This window comes from Carcharhinus amblyrhynchos, chromosome 6, assembly GCF_965287045.1.
Source record: "Carcharhinus amblyrhynchos chromosome 6, sCarAmb.v2.hapA, whole genome shotgun sequence".
NCBI lineage: Eukaryota > Metazoa > Chordata > Chondrichthyes > Carcharhiniformes > Carcharhinidae > Carcharhinus > Carcharhinus amblyrhynchos.
This window is the reverse complement of record NC_137329.1, coordinates 54,406,905-54,423,897: the sequence shown is the minus strand read 5'-3', so window position 1 is coordinate 54,423,897 and position 16,993 is coordinate 54,406,905. Positions and strand designations below refer to the sequence as shown.

General features: G+C 42.2%; 1 protein-coding gene across 1 annotated transcript in view; it reads left to right on the top strand.

Annotated features, from left to right (window-relative positions):
- LOC145343931 (N-acetyl-beta-glucosaminyl-glycoprotein 4-beta-N-acetylgalactosaminyltransferase 1-like) overlaps nt 1-16,993 on the top strand; it is a 720,751-nt gene that overhangs the window by 365,911 nt on the left and 337,847 nt on the right. The gene's annotated exons all lie outside the window — the stretch shown is intronic.

Sequence of the window (16,993 nt, the reverse complement as noted above, 5' to 3'; positions counted from 1 at the left end):
TACCACCCACAGAAATTGATGGATGAGCAGATAAAATCATCAAGTTACTTCCCCCACCTTTTAGGATTTTAACCAACTCTCATGACCGGACATCACGAGTTCTCCTCTACATCTCTGTGTTAGGTTTGACGACATTATTGAGACCAACTGCAATTTGAACTTAAAGCTGAGCCAGGAATCTGCCAGAATGAAGCAGATTGCGTTAGGATCTACTTCGAAGAAAGATAACAAAGCTTAGACCTCCTCTGGCTTAGACTGTTTCCCCATGCCTTTCAGGCAGACTCTCTGAAACCGCAATCCTATCACCTACTTTGGGCTATGACTGGGCCATCCAACATTTTATAGTTTACTTGGGCCAGCAAAATGTATATGAGATCTGGGAGTTAAAATAGCCCAGGCCTGATTTCTTTAGCAGAAAGCTAGTTCCCAACTCACCTCACCACCCATTCACCCAGGGTTGAAATGAAGGTGTGCTATTTTCGATGGGGCAATCCTGATAATCATAGTGGGATTACATTTTTTCTGAATTCAACACGTGTGTTTAGAATTCCATAAAAGGCTGCTTCCCAGTTCCAGCTATATGGCAATGTGCAAGAAGCAAGTATTTTGGTTTAGGAATGGTAAATGATCTGAGGCTGTATTCCTTTTCATTGATTTATGGTTAGTTTGAGAAATCATCTACTTGCTATTGGAGTTGGAGTATTTGTGGAGTGGAAAAATGTTTTTTTAAATGATAATTTGAGTAATTTTCTTGTCATATTTAATTTCAGTGTGAATTTTTCATGTGACTGTTATATAGGTTATTTGGAAACAGTAGAAGGCAGTGGATTAGTTTGGCAGTGTTAGTTGTGGCTAAATTGGTGGGACCTTTTCCTATGACTTAGATAGAAGGTTGTGGATTCAAGTCTTACTCCAGAGATTTACGCACAAGAATAAAGGTTGATATCCCAGCGTAGTATTAAGAGAGTTGGAGATGGGCCATAAAACTAAAGCCCACTGTCATCTCCCAGGTGAGTGTAAAACATCCCATGACATTAACCTGAAGAAAAGCAGGTGAGATGTCCTTGATATATTGGCCAATATTCATCTTTCAGTTAAGAACATGAGAAATAGGAGCAGGAGCCAACCACCTAGCCCACTGGGCGTGCTTCGCCATTCAACAAGAACATGGCTGATCTTCTGTTTCCTGTTCCTTATTGCCATCTACTCTGATAACCTTTGATTCCCTTGCCCAACAAGAATCTATCTACCTTTGCCATAAAAAATATTCAGTGACCCTGCTTCCACCACCTACTGAGACAGAGATTGCCGAAATCACACAACCCTCTGGAAAAAATTAATTCTCATCTCTGTCCGAAAAGAGCAACCCCTAATTTTAAAACCATGCCCCCTGGTTTTGGATTCATCCACAAGAGGAAACATTCTTTTCACATCCACCTTGTCAAGGCCGTTCAGGATCTTGTACACTTCAATCACCTTTTACTCTTCGAAACTCCAACCTGTCTAACCTTTCCTCACAAGACAATCTGCTCATTCCTGGTATCAATCTAGTATACCTAGTAATTAACATCAGAAAAACAGATTATCAGATTGCTGGATGGAATTCTCCCAACTCACCCGTGGTGGATTTGGTGGGTGATCACAGAGAAACTGGAGAAAGCCAAAAAGTCAGACACCCACTGGCTTAAAAATTACATTGCAATTCTCCCAATGGTGAATTAATGGCAGGTTGGTCATCCTGCTGGCTGGTGGCATGAATACAATTTGTATTCATTTGGATCTCGTGAATGCTTAATAAAACAGTTGCCCGTTGGTGTCCTGTCAAAGACTGTCAATCTTGTGTCATGCCAGCAGGAAATCACACTGGTGTCAAACATGATTGCTAGAGTGGTATGCACAAGACAGTCCTTAGTTTGCCAGAGACTTTGAGATGATTGCAACAAAGCCTTTCTGCCATAGCATTGTGCTGCTCCTGATGCTCTGTACAGCATTACATTCCTGCCTCCATCTCCATGCTGAGCTGATTTTCATTGACAGCACTATTCTGCTGGACCCATCGCGGAGTCAGCTTCCTCTTGAGGTTTTTCCCTCTGGACTACTGACACCCTGCCCGGTCTGGTGAAGACAGGTAGGCTGGAGAGTGTGATAAGCCCGTGCTGGATTGGTGTTTACATATGTTGCTGGGACCTTTGAACCTGTCAGCTGAGCGTGGGCAGACTAACCAGTTGTTGGTCCACCAGCAGAGTTGAAGGAAGGCTTGTTTGTGCATAATTAATGAGTTTCCAAATGCAGAGTTTTGTGTGGATTTCCATCATTCTGGTCCGTGGGATAGACATTGCCGGATCCATCCACCACTGCACTGAGTCTCAAAATGGGAGAATTCTGCCTGCTGTTTGTGTAACCTGCTATGTGCAGGTTTGCTATCACACCTACAGTGCAACAGTGACTACACTTCCAAACCATTTAATTGGCTGGAATGCAGTTTGGGACTCTTTTGATCATAGTGTCATAGAGGTCATAGAGGTTTACAGCATGGAAACAAGCCCTTCAGCACAACTTGTCCATGCTGCCCTTTTTTTAAAAACCTCTTATCTAATCCCAAACATCGGCATTTGGCCCATATCCCGCTATACTCATCTTATCCATGGAACTATCTGAATGCTTTTTAAAAGATAAAATTGTACCTGCCTCTACTGCAACCTCTGGCAGCTTGTTCCAGACACTCACCACCCTCTGTGTGAAAAATTGCCTGTCCGGACACTTTTGTATCTCGCCCCTCTCACCTTAAACTATGTCATCTAGTTTTAGACTCCCCTACCTTTGGGAGTCTAAAAGTCATAAAAGATACTATTTAATAAGGGCTGTTAGTAACTTTAACTGCAGTGAGAAACCACTGCTCCATTAGATTTGAAAGGATACAGCTCAGTTGAATTCTTTGTGTACATTTCCCCTGCCTCCTGGTCAGATGCTGACTCTTTGTGTGTCGCAGCTCTGTTTGGCACCAGCTGCTCTCTGCTATTTAACCTGATGGGCGGCACAGTAGCACTGTGGTTAGCACTGCTGCTTCACAGCTCCAGGGATCTGGGTTCGATTCCTAGCTTGGGTCACTGTCAGTATGAAATTTATACATTCTCCTTGTGTCTGCATAGGTTTCCTCAGGGTGCTCTAGTTTCCTCCCACAGTCCAAAGATATGCGGGTTAGGTTGATTGGCCATGCTAAAATTGCCCCTTAATGTCATTGTTCGAGAGGAGCAATTTGTGGCGGGAGTGTGAAGGGTAAGCGATTGACTTTTTTTCTTAGTTTTTCGTGGGGTTTCTCTTTTTTCTCAAGTTTTTTAACGTTGAAGCAGAAGTAGCCGCGGGGTGACCTGGGAAGGGTTTGTTAGCGCGTGAGGTTTAAGAAGCAGGCTGCACTATACAGCGGGCAGTGTCGGTAGCGGGCAGTGGAGTGAGCAGGTAGCAGAATGAGAGCTGAAAGGCTTTGGCTCAGTGGACTTAGGCAAAAACGGGTGAGGCAGGGTAGGTTTAATTCTTAGTTTCTTTTCCTGTGGAATTTGAAGAAAAGGGGAATTATGAGGGTGAGGCCAGTTTGTTGTTCTCAGTGTCGGATGTGGGGGGTCCTGGAGGCTCCTAGCCTCCCAGACATCCATATCTGCGCCGGGTGCGTCGAGCTGCGGCTCCTAAGGGACCGCGTTCGGAAACTGGAGCTGCAGCTCAATGACCTTCGTCTGGTCGGGGAGAACAAGGACGTGATAGATAGGAGTTACAGGCAGGTGGTCACACCGGGGCCACGGGAGGCAGGCAAGTGGGTCACAGTTAGGAAGGGGAAAGGTCAGGTGCTACAGCGTATCCCAGTGGATGTGCCCTTTAACAATAAGTACTCCTGTTTGAGTACTTTTGGGGGGGGGCAGACAGCCTACCTGGTGAAAGCAGCAGTGGCCGTGCCTCTGGCGCGGAGTCCGGCCCTGTAGCTCAGAAGGGTAAGGAAAGGAGGAGGAAAGCAGTAGTGATAGGGGACTCTACAGTGAGAGAGGTCGGACAGGCAATTTTGTGGAGGCAGTCGAGAAACTCGGATGGTAGTTTGCCTCCCTGGTGCCAGGATCTGGGATGTTTCTGGTCGCATCCAAGATATCCTGAAGTGGGAGGGAGAGGAGCCAGAGGTTGTGGTACATACTGATACCGCTGACATAGGTAGGAAAAGGGAAGGGGTCATGAAAAGAGGATATAGGGAGTTAGGTAGAGAGTTGAGAAGAAGGACCGCAAAGGTAGTAGTCTCGGGATTGCTGCCTGTGCCACGAGACAGTGAGAGTAGGAATCGAATGAGGTGGAGGATAAATGCATGGCTGAGGGATTGGAGCAGGGGGCAGGGATTCAGGTTCTTGGATCATTGGGACCTCTTTAGGGGCAAGTGTGACCTGTACAAAAAAGGCGGGTTGCTTTTGAATCCCAGGGAGAGGTTTGCTAAGGCTACTGGGGAGAGTTTAAACTAGAATGGTTGGGGGGTGGGAATCAAAATGAAGTGACTGGGAGAGAGGAGGTTAGCTCACAAATAGAGAGAGCTTGTCAATAGTGTGAGAGGGAGGATCGGCAGGTGATGGAGAAGGGGAGCGCTCAGACCGAAGGCTTGAGATGTGTCTATTTTAACACAAGGAGTGTTGTGAACAAAGTGGATGAGCTTGGAGCGTGGGTTATGACTTGGAAACGTGATGTGGTGGCCAGTACAGAGACTTGGATGATTCAAGGACAGGAGTGGATACTTCAAGTGCCAGATTTCAATTGTTTCAGAAGGGACAGGGAGGGAGGCAAAAGAGGTGGGGGAGTGTTGATCAGAGATAGTGTCATTGCTGTAGAAAAGATGGACGCCATAGAGGGATCTACGGAGTCTCTGTGGGTGGAGGTTCAGAACAGGAAGGGGGTCATTAACTTTACTGGGTGTTTTCTATAGGCCACCCAACAGTAACAGGGATGCTGAGGAGCAGATAGGGAAGCAGATCCTGGAAAGATGTAATAATAACGGAGTTGTCACGATGGGAGATGTTAATTTCCCAAATATCGATTGGAATCTCCCTAGGGTAAGGGGTTTAGATGGGGAGGAGTTTGTTAGGTGTGTTCAGGAGGGTTTCCTGACACCGTATGTGGATAAGCCATACAGAGGAGGAGTGGCTGTACTTGACTTGGTATTGGGAAATGAATGTGGACAGATGTCAGATCTGTCAGTGGGAGAGCATTTTGGGGATAGTGATCATAATTCTATCTCCTTTACATTAGCTTTGGAGAGAGATAGGATCAGACAAGCAAGGAAAGTGTTTATTTGGAGTAAGGGGAATTATGAGGCTATCAGCAGGAAATTAAAGGCATAAATTGGAAAGAGGTTTTCTCAGGGAAATGTACAGAAGAAATGTGGCAAATTTTCAAGGAATATTTGTCTGGAGTTCTGCACAGCAATGTTCCATTGAGACAGGGAAGTTATGGTAGGTTACAGGAACCGTGGTGCACGAAAGCTGTAATGAATTTAGTCAAGAAGAAAAGTTTACAAAAGTTCAGGGAGCTAGGCAGTGTTAGAGATGTAGAAGAGTATACAGCTAGTACGAAGGAACTTGAGAACGAAATTAGGAGAGCCAGAAGGGGTCATGAGAAGGCCTTGGCAGGTAAGATTAAGGAAATCCCCAAGGCATTCTACAAGTATATGAAGAGCAAGAGGATTATACGTGAAGGAATAGGACCTATAAAGTGTGACGGTGGGAAAGTTGGTATAGAACCAGTAGAAATAGCAGAGGTACTCAATGGATACTTCAGCATTCACAGTGGAAAAGGATCTCGGTGGTTGTTGCAGCGGGCTAAAAAGTTTGAGCATGTAGGCATTAAGAAAGAGGATGTGTTCGAGCTTTTGAAAAACATCAAGTTAGATAATTCACTGGGACTGGATGGGACGTACCCCAGGTTACTGTGGGAGGCGAGGGAAGAGATTGCTGAGCCTCTGGCGATGATCTTTGCATCATCAATGGAGACAGGAGAGGTTCCAGAGGATTGGAGGATTGCGGATGTGGTTCCTTTATTCAAGAAAGGGAGAAGAGATAGCCCAGTAAATTATAGACCAGTGAGTCTAACATCAGTGGTTGGTAAATTGTTGGAGAAGATCCTGAGAGGTAGGATTTATGAACATTTGGAGAGGTATAGTATGACCATGCCTTACGAGCCTGGTTGAATTTTTTGAGAATGTGTCTAAACACATTGACGAAGGAAGAGCAGTAGTTGTAGTTTATATGGACTTCAGCAAGGCATTTGATAAGGTGCCCTCAAATGCCTTGAGAAAGTGAGGGGACATGGGATCCAAGGGGACATTGCTTTGTGGATTCAGAACCCACAGAAGGCAAAGAGTGGTTGCTGATGGGTCTTTTTCTGCATGGAGGTCAGTCACCAGTGGAGTGCCCCAGGGATCTGTTCTGGGACCCTTGCTCTTTGTGATTTTTATAAATGACCTGGATGAGGAAGTGGAGGAATGGGTTGGTACGTTTGCTGATGACACAAAGGTTGGAGGTGTTGTGGATAGTGTGGAGGGATGTCAGAAGTTGCAACGAGACATTGATAGGTTGCAAGACTGGGCGGAGAAGTGGCAGATGGATTTCAACCCAGATAAGTGTGTGGTGATTCACTTTGGCAGGTCAAATAGGATGACAGAATAAAATACTAAGGGTAAGACTCTTGGCAGTGTGTAAGATCAGAAGGATCTTGTGGTCCGGGTTCATAGGACTCTCAAAGCAGCTTCGCAGGTAGAGGCTGTGGTTAAGAAGGCGTATGGTGTACTGGCATTCATCAGTCGAGGAATCGAGTTTAGGAGTCGGGAGATAATGCTGCAGCTGTATAAGACCCTGGTCAGACCGCACTTGGAGTACTGTGCTCAGTTCTGTTCGCCTCATTACAGAAAGGATGTGGAAGCCTTAGAAAGGGTGCAGAGGAGATTTACAAGGATGTTGCCTGGATTGGGTGGCATGCCTTATGAGGATAGGTTGAGAGAGCTCGCTCTTTTCTCCTTGGAGAGATGAAGGATGAGGGGTGACCTGATAGAAGCGTATAAGATGTTGAGAGGTATTGATCGAGTGGATTCTCAGAGGCTTTTTCCCAGGGCTGAAATGGTTGCCACAAGAGGACACAGGTTTAGGGTGCTGGGAGTAGGTACAGAGGAGATGTCAGGGGTAAGTTTTTCACTCAGAGTGTGGTGGGTGCGTGGAATTGGCTGCCGGCAGTGGTGGTGGAGGCAGATTCAATAGGGTCTTTTAAAAGACTTTTGGATAAGTACATGGAGCTTAGTAAGATAGAGGGTTACAGGTAAGCGTAGTAGGTAGGGACATTATTGGCGCAACTTGTGAGCCAAAGGGCCTCTTTGTGGTGTAGTTTTCCTATGTCCTGAGATGCGTAGGTTAGGGGGATTAGCAGGTAAATATGTTGGGATATGGGGGTAGTGCCTGGGTGGGATTGTGGTTGGTACAGACTCGATGGGCCAGATGACCTCTTTCTGCACTGTAGGATTTCTATGATTCTATGAACCTAATGAATATCCTTCAAATGTGAACTAGGCAGTGATTATCAGAATACAATTTGGTCATGTTTTGCATAACAGGTGAATTCAGCCTCATTCTGTGCTATTCTCATCCTTTATCTATATACACACTATGCCATTCTCATCCTATATCCATACACACACGTGCCATTCTCATCCTATATCCATATAGACACACTGTGCCATTTTCATCCTATATCCATACATACCTGTGCCATTCTCATCCTATATCTATACATACCCTGTGTCATTCTTACCCTATATCTATACACACCCTGTGCCATTCTCATCCTATCTCTTTATGGACTCTGTGCCACACCCTGCACCATTTTTACCCTATATCCATACACAGTGTTGCTGGATTGTGGTCAGGAGGAGAAATCTTATCGGATATTTTCTCTCTCTTCATTTCCTGGCCAGTGAGGTTGAAACAAAGTTTCAGCACTGCAGCTGAAATTGCACAGTCCTCCAATTCTTCATTTGACTTTGACTGTTAACTTCTCAGGTTACACCGAGTGCCTTGGTCAATATTTATCCCACAACCAACATCATTAAAATAACAGATGATCCAGCCATTATCTCATTGCTGTTAATGGGACCTTGCTCTGCTCAAATTGTCTGCTGTGTTTCCTATACTATACGACAGCGACTACACTTCAAAAGTACTTCATTGACTGTAATGCACTTGGAACATCCTGAGGTCATGAAAGACACTATATAAATGCAAATCATTTTTTTCCATTCTATTGATTTTCTTTCTCTGCTGCTCCTTGTGCATTTGATTCTCCAATCTGTTAGGCATTCGGCATGCAAAGTGGTATATATAGATACAAGTACTGTAATTGTTGGTCTGATAGTTCTCTAAAGATTTATAATTTCAGTTACATTCTGCTTAGATCTTTACTATTGCAGAAAAATGCTGTTGTTGAGTGGGCTCAAGTCTTAGCCAGGCAAATTATAGGGACCCTAGATAAAGTCGTGCATCATTCTGATGGAAAAGATAATTGGGACATGACTGAAGGTTTGATAAAAAGATTGAAGTAGGAGTAATAATTTACAGTTCAGCTTCTGTAAATATGACTGAGTCCCCTGATAATTTTCATGGCACGAATTAATGGAACAGATTCATTCGTGTCGCCTGTTATAGAATATCACCAATCAGTGCCTACAATATCATTGCAATTTCAGAAGGGCAATATACCTGGCACTTTAATTCACTGGCAGTACTGGTACAATTGGAATTTTCAGCATTGTGAAGGGGAGTTAATGTGGTTTCAGACAAATTACTCCTTAGCTCCTCAGCTCTCTTTTTGAATGTTTACATTGCTTCTTGTAAGGAATATACCAGGCTGGTACTCTGAAGGTGGTTCAATTCCCTCGAGTGATCACCTAGGTAGGTTCACCCATTCAAGTGAGAGCATCATGAGGTTCTGAACAGTACTGTAATTGAACATGCTGTCTGAATAAATTATAATAGTTTTTACCTTCTAGTTCTATTATTTGACATTCCTATAAACGTTAGTACTGGCTCTTGCTTGTCTTGGGCTAGATGCTGGCCTTGCAACAAGCGATACTGCCAGGTGAGAGTGGCTGATAGCCTCCATGCTACGGGTGACTGTGCTAAGCTGTTCATCATAAAACCTGGTGTTGTCAGACTTTTTACTAAGCTGTTCAGCCACATTACTTTAACAATGGTAACCTGATCAGGTCTTTGTGAATGTTGATGAGTGACTTGCTGGTTAACTACAATTTAATTCCATTGGTGCTCAAACTTAAAAATAAACTGAAGTTCATATATGCTCAGCATTTTGGGTGTTTGATCCACATATTTATATTCACAGAAAGAAGATAGCACTGGCTCACTTTCTTCCTCAATCCACTTCGAAATTGGTAGAGTGGGAAGTTGAGTCAGGAAGCATGACTGGAATGTAGTAGCATGGCCCCTTTAAGGGGGCAATTCCTGAGGGCCACGTAATCGGCCAGACCCTTTGGAGAGGTGTCACTGGAAGTGGAGCCTATCGAGTGCAAGAGCCCATTTCCTTGTCCGGGAGGAACTTCAGTTGGAGCAAGAGAGGAGTGAAGAGTAGACGCGGATGCAGTTCTGACAGACCCTTGTTTGTGTTTTTATGCTAATAAACCCATTGTAACTCGAAGCCATAACAAGTCATCTTTGAAATTATTACAAGAAGAAAGAATAAAGGATTGAACAGGGTTGGTTAACAGCCAAAAGAATGGCAGTATGAACTGAGGATTGGAACTGAGGAAGAGAATTGGTTTAGACTGAACACAGAAAGGTGGCAGGGATAGGGATAAGAGTGCCAATAGGAACTGGGAGAATTGGTGGACAGAGAGAGGCTCCGTGAAAAGGTGGAGAATTGAATGAGGTTCAACATTTCTGTGAAGGATCTGAAGTGGAGTAAAAGTCTGAGGAGCACGGCAGTCATGATGGCCTTTTGAAATCAAATTATGGATTAAAATGAATTCTGAAGTATAAAAGTATCTGCAGTTAACTATATTACATCATTGTAAGATAAACACTCAAAATTCTCCTGATGATCATGTCCTCAGACTATCCTCCAGAAATCCACATTATTTTGCATTTTCCCTGACTTTTTTTTCCTTCAACACAAACATAGGAGTATTGAGAACACCTGCAGCTTAAGTTACAAAAGCTGGTAACTGCATCTTCAGTTTTTAATTAGGCCGTTGGTTAAGGTGTCAGCTTTCTGAAATTGATCAGTTTTCTGATGGAAATGCACTGAAACTAATGTTAAGCAATTTCTATTAAGGTAGCAGTGAATCAAAAAAGAACTGTTCAGTGAAAGAGAGGAAGTGCTTCATGAAGCCTTTAGGGCAGGCAAGAGTTACTGTAAAGATAGAACACATCATCAGATCAAAAGAAGATGACAGAGAATTAATAAGCAGAATTGGTTTGTTTATTTGAAGAAATAGCGCAGCAGTCATTCTCTCATGTTTAAATATTGCCAAAGACCTGTAATTACACAAAACAAAATCCCAAATAGTTTTTCCCTCAGCCAAAATCTATCAAACTAATGACCACCAAGCGCAATTCTTAAATAGTGATAGGGTACTTTTGTATTAACACTCAACTTCAACCATCCTGAAGAGATTTAAAATGGTTCTTTAAAGGTTATCTGCTATTTGTTACCTAAGCAAGTGACTGCTTAGTGGGCGGTTTTTGGACATTGTTGTTCAAAGTCTGTTTGAAGCCTCTGAAATGTCAGTCCTTTATTGTACCTTTGGAGCAAGGTTGTGTTTCATTTTGGTTAACATGCCACCAGATCCAAAGTGTGAGATCTGGGGTATCCTGTGACAGGACCTTCCAAAATTGGAAATCAAGTGTTGTGAATTCTGTAGTTGAATAGCAAGTAGGCGATGGCCTAGTGGTATTACCGCTGAAGTATTAATCCAGAAACTCAGCTAATGTTTGAATCCCGACATAGCAAATGGTGGAATTTGAATTCAATAAAAATATCTGGAATTAAGAACCTAATAATGACAATGAAACTGTTGTCGATTGTCGAAAAACCCGTCTGATTCACTAATGTCCTTTAGTGATGGAAATCTGCTGTCCTTACCTGGCCCACATGTAACCACAACAATGTGGTTGACTCTCAACTACCCTTGAGCAACTAGGGATGGGCAATACATGCTGGCAACACCCCATGTCTCATGAATGAATTTAAATAAAAGGCGATTGCAGTAAAAATGTTAAAAAGATTGATTTTGAATGTGAATTTTAAAGATCAAAACTAGATGTACTGTCACTTGGCAAGTCTGGGAATCTTGAAGCACAGTCACGCCCTAATGAGATTAATATATTTCAAGAACGATTATATATGTGTGTATGAAATATATCTTTTATTTCGCTAAATAAACATACCCATTGTGGATATTTGTTTCTATGAAAGCAGCACACTGAGAAATATAAAAATACTTTCATATTGCAAATTTTCATAAGGTTGTTTTATTAAATAGTTTCCTTTTATAATTCATTTGTCCATTGGGTTTTTTCTGCTTCTTTATGCCAGATGTCCATTCATATTTCATATGCTGACTGGCTTTGCCATGATGTGCCTTTTTAGCTTTCTCCCTGCAATATTTAGTGCTGTGAGATATTTCCATCATGTTCAATGCTGTTTTTTGCCCAGCTTCTCCCTTTGCTATTGTATTCATCAAAAAACTGTCTAATGCCACTTGTAACATATAAGCCATCCTCATTTTTTTGATCGTTCTTTCATGGGATGTGGATGTCATTGGTAAGGCCAGCATCTGTTGCCCAACCCTTAAATTGAGTGACTCGTTAGGCCATTTCACAGAGCAGTTAAAAGTCAAGCACATTGCTGTGGCTCTGGAGTCATGTAGGCCAGAACCAGGCAAGGATGGCAGATTTTCCTCCTCTGGAGTACATTAGTGAACCAGTTTTTACAGCAATGGATGGTAGTTTCTGGTCACCTTTACTATGAGAAGCTTTATATTCCAAATTTATTAATTAAACTTAAATTCTACCAGCTGCAATGGTGGGATTTGAACCCAGAATATTTGGCTGGGATTTTGGATTACCAGGCCAGTGATATTAGCTTTACACCACCATCTCTTCCCTACTCGCCATCTTCAAAGGCCCATTTCAATTAGGAAGGATCTCAGGAGAATCTTCTTTAGCCAGACACTGGTAGGAATGTGGAATTTACTACCACATGGAATGATTGAGAAGACCAGCATTGACGCATTTTGGGGTAAACTAGATAGGTAAGTGAGGGAGAAAGGAATAGAAGGATAAGATGCTAGGGTTAAATGAATGTGGGTGGAAGGAGATTCATGTGGAGCATTAACACCAACGTAGACTGATCAGGAAGAATGATTTGTCTCGTTGCTGTAATTTATATGTCATTTTTGTTTCCATTATGCGGAAATCTGGTAATGTTACCAATGTTCTGGAGATCATATTCTGTGATTCCATCTATTTATCTGTGAAAAGGACACGTCAGTGACTCTCAGCATTTCCCCTGTGATTGCGTTAGCATTGTGAGCTTTGTTCTTGTGCAAATTCAGATCAGTGTATTTCAATGAAATGATATATTGTTTTATCTTGCAGTAATACAGGAAGTATTTATGTTGCAATATTTATAATAACTTTAGGAGAAGGTATTAAAAGGCTGTTGAATTGTGCTAGCGTTTGAGAGTTTAAGGGATTTTACATATTTTAAAAGGGGCCAGGGCTGAAAAACTATAAGACGTGGAGTAGAAGTAGGCCGTTCGGCCTATTGAGTCTGCCCTGCCATTTAATGTAATCATGACTGATTTGACATAATCCTCAATCTACTTTCCCACCTTATCTCCAGAACTCTTCATTCCCTGACTGATTAAAAATCTATCTACCTCAGCCTTTAATATACCTAACAATCCAGTCTCCACAACTCTTTGCAGTAAAGAATTCCACAGATTTACTAGCCTCTGAGAGAAGACGTTCCTCCTCATTCCTGTCTTAAATGAGTGGCTCCTTACTCTGAGATAATACCCTCTTGTCCTAGACTCTCCCACAAGAGGAAGCAAGTTCTCAGAATCTACCGTGTCAAGGCCCTGAGATTCCTATATATCTTGATAAAATTGCCTCCCATTCTTCTGAACTCCAATGAATACAGACTCAACCTACTCAACTTCTCATAAAGAAATCTCTCCGTACCTGAGATCAACCTAGCGAACCTTCTCTGGATTGCTTCTAATGCAGTACACCTTTCCTTAGATAAGAGGCCAAACTTGTTCACAGTATTCCAGGTGTGGTCTAACTAGTGCTTGTCCAGCTTTAGCAAGATCCCTCTATTTTTATACTCCATTTTCTTTGAAACAAAAGCCAACATTCCATTTTTACTTCCCAATTACCTGCTGAACTTGCATGCCATCTTTTTGTGATTTATGCACGAGGACCCCAAATCATTTCGTACTGCAGCTTTCTGCAGTCTTTCATCATTTAAGTAATACTCAGTACCTTTATTCTTCCTACCAAAGTACATAACTTCACATTTTCCTATATTGTATTCCATCTGCTAAGTTTTTGCCCACTCACCTAACCTGTTTACTCTTTGTATTGTCCTCACTACTTGCCTTCCCACCTATTTTTGTGTCATCCACTAACTTGGCAATAGTACAATTACTTCCCTCATCCAAGTCATAAATATATATTGTAAATAATTGTGACCCCCACTGATCCCTATGACACTCCTCTAGTTACAAGTTTCCAACCTGAAAATGCCCATTCTATTCCTTTTATTATTTAGCCCATCCTGTGTCCATGTTAATATACTATGCCTAACAGCATGAGTTTGTATCTTATTAAGTAGCCTTTAGTGTGTTTCCTTATCAAACATTTCCTTCTATGCTGTATGATTGTCTGACCCTAAGGTTATCCTAAATTATAAGTTGAATGATGACTTTTTAGAAAATTTACTACCGAGTTAATTTCATGTTTAAGAATATGATGTGATACAAATATATTTGAAGTATCAATTTGGCTCAGTACACTTTTCAAGTGGGTGAGCATCTGAACTAGACAGATATCCTAGATCAGTACTGAGGGAGATCTGCACAGTCAGTACTTTGCAGCTGCCTATTTCCATGGTTCGGGTGAATGTTAATTCTGGCATACTATTCCTATTCACAGTTTACCTGAACATGTAAGTCTCTGATCAGTGATGGTATAAGCCTGGGTAGCTGCACCTTGCTGTGAACACAAATGGGAGTAGAAATTCTCCTGAACAGTAGTGCAATGTGGGCAAAATCACATGGAATGTGATTTTACATACTCCATCCTTTATTCAGTTCGGTAGATGTTACTGAAACCACATATTGGGCAGGTGATGATATGGTAATACCCATTTTTCAGAACTGGTGAAGTTGAACTTCTGCATCGTGGAAAAGACCTGAATCAGACCAATACCTACAATACAAGTTTCCACCAACCAGCGGTTGTACCTTGTGCATTTTTTCCAGTGCCTTTCTCTTGGGAAGGAAATATGCCTTTGAGCACCTTCATTCTGTGAGGTCTTTCCTGTTTAATATCTGAAACCCCAAGGCAAAACCATTGTGAGATGATGTGGATGAATCCAAAATGCTTCACAATTAATTAACTCGAGCACTGTGCTACAAATGTGTTGCAGGGCTCGAGAGCTCAAAGGAGCAGGTGGGGATCAAAATCAAAAAATAGTGCTCCTTGTCCATGGAAAATTAGGTTAAAATAATCAACTTGGCCATGGTTGATACACCTACAAAAATAATGGATAGCTGAAGCTTTTCATCTTGTACTCATCAGGACAAATGTAAGAATGTCAAATTTCAAATGATTACAACAATTTATACTAAAGTTAATTCTGATTGGCTGAGGCATCACCACAGAGAATTTGACACTCTTGCGCTTGTCCTAATGAGTGGAAGACAAGAAGCTTTTTTGAGCAATATTCAAGTTGTGTACTATCAAGCAAGCCCGCTCATTGCACCTTTTCTGTTGAAAGCCTGAGTAGCAGAGCAGTAATTCTGTCTGCAGGCACCAGAGATATCTTTAACAGAGACAAGAACAGCAAAAAGGTTCACCCCGCAATGAAATTGGATAGGCCCTGCGTGCCACTTTTAATTGGATAGCCACTGCATGATCACGTTTGGCTAGCCACTTCTCACCCACTTGGAAATCCTGCCAACTTCCAGGTCCATTATAAGAACCCCATCACCTGGATTAAATTCCGCCTAATATCTATAAAGGTGCTGAGAGTACTTTGAGGATTAAATGAATTTCTTGCAATACTGCTATACACATTTATGCATTTGGCTTAAAGATTTACAATACAACACTGCTGAAATTCACAGAGTGAGCTGCTGAGCTTGGGTGTATCTTACTGAGGGCTAGCCTCATGATTGGATGTTAACGTTGCAATCTTGTCACGATGAAGTGTGTGCTCTAGGTAGAAGTGAGAGTAGCTGTTACTAGTTGGAGAAACATTAGGGTATTATTCTTAAATGTATATAAGAGCTGCTTTTCACCTTGGTGGGGGTGCGAAAAAGGCATTTTGTTCTCATGTTCTAAGAGTTTTGTGATTAAATCTAATAATAAGGAAGGATTGGCTCTAGATTTTCCCTTTTCTCAGTGCATGAGCAATGAATTATAACATTGGCCAAGACAGAAATGTTGCTTGTTGCCTTGGCTGGAGTCGTAGCCCAGTCTAAGGGCAGCTGAGCCGCAGGTTTTTTTTAAAAAACTGCCTCATTAACTGATGCCCTCAATTTTGTATGTTGTGATCACTTGGTCCTTTCAGTAATTGTTAAAGTATTAATTATACATAGAACATAGAACATAGAACACTACAGCACAAACAGGCCCTTCGGCCCACGAGTTGCGCCGATCACATCAACACCTATCTATAACCCCCAATCCCATAAAACCCCATATACTCATCCACATACTCCCTAACTCCAGCAATATCTGTAACTCATAACATATAATCAGACAGCTGTGAATTGTTTCCTTTTCTCTCTCCCCGCAACAACCCATTCAGAGAAGAGTCCTTTTTCTGCACTCCACTTTTATAAAGCCTTTGGGCATGTTAACAGCAGGAATCCAAAGCCTTGACGAAACGCGCTTTCAAATATTCAGTGTTTTTTCACACGACTACAATGACTTTATCCTTCAAGTTACCTTATTTCAATGTTACCCATTGTCTGAGCCTCACAAACCCCTCTCCTTTCAGCTTGATTGGCAGTGATAACCTTGCAACTGAGAATATGAAAAGTGTTCAGCCATAAAGTATGAAAAAATAGAATGCCATGGACATTTTGTCTGAAGTCTCTAAGTGATGTGATGTATTTGTGACATTGAGGTCACTCAAGAATCCATCCTTCTTGTTGACATAATTTAAAATCTGCAGACAGTTCTGAGAGACAGGCCTCCATCCTCAATTAGATGGCAGATCTGGCCACGGCCTCTTAATTGATCGTCACCAGTAATATCTCGCCCAGGGCCTTACCATCCATTAATGAGGACTCATTATTGGCTTTCGGCTCTGATAATGGAAGAACTCCTTGTGTTGAAGTTCCTCGCTGGCAGCACCCCTCTATACCCTTGTAACATCCTTCAGCCCTACAATCCCCATCCACCTGCCCAGACTCTCATGTTTCATCTCACTTCACTACCTCCCCAAAGCCACCCCTTCGGAGGTTCTGCCTTCATTCCTGGGCTCTATTTCCTTGAATTGTAACCCTCTTCCCAACATTTCTTCCTTCACGATCCTCCCTAAAGCATGCCCTTTTTTAAGTGAGCCTTTGGGTGATCTCTGCTAATATTTCTCCCTTTCTCCAGATGTTTGTGAAGCATCTTTTGATGTTTTCTATATTAGGGATTTGAATGGTGGTTGATTGGTCTTTCACAAACAA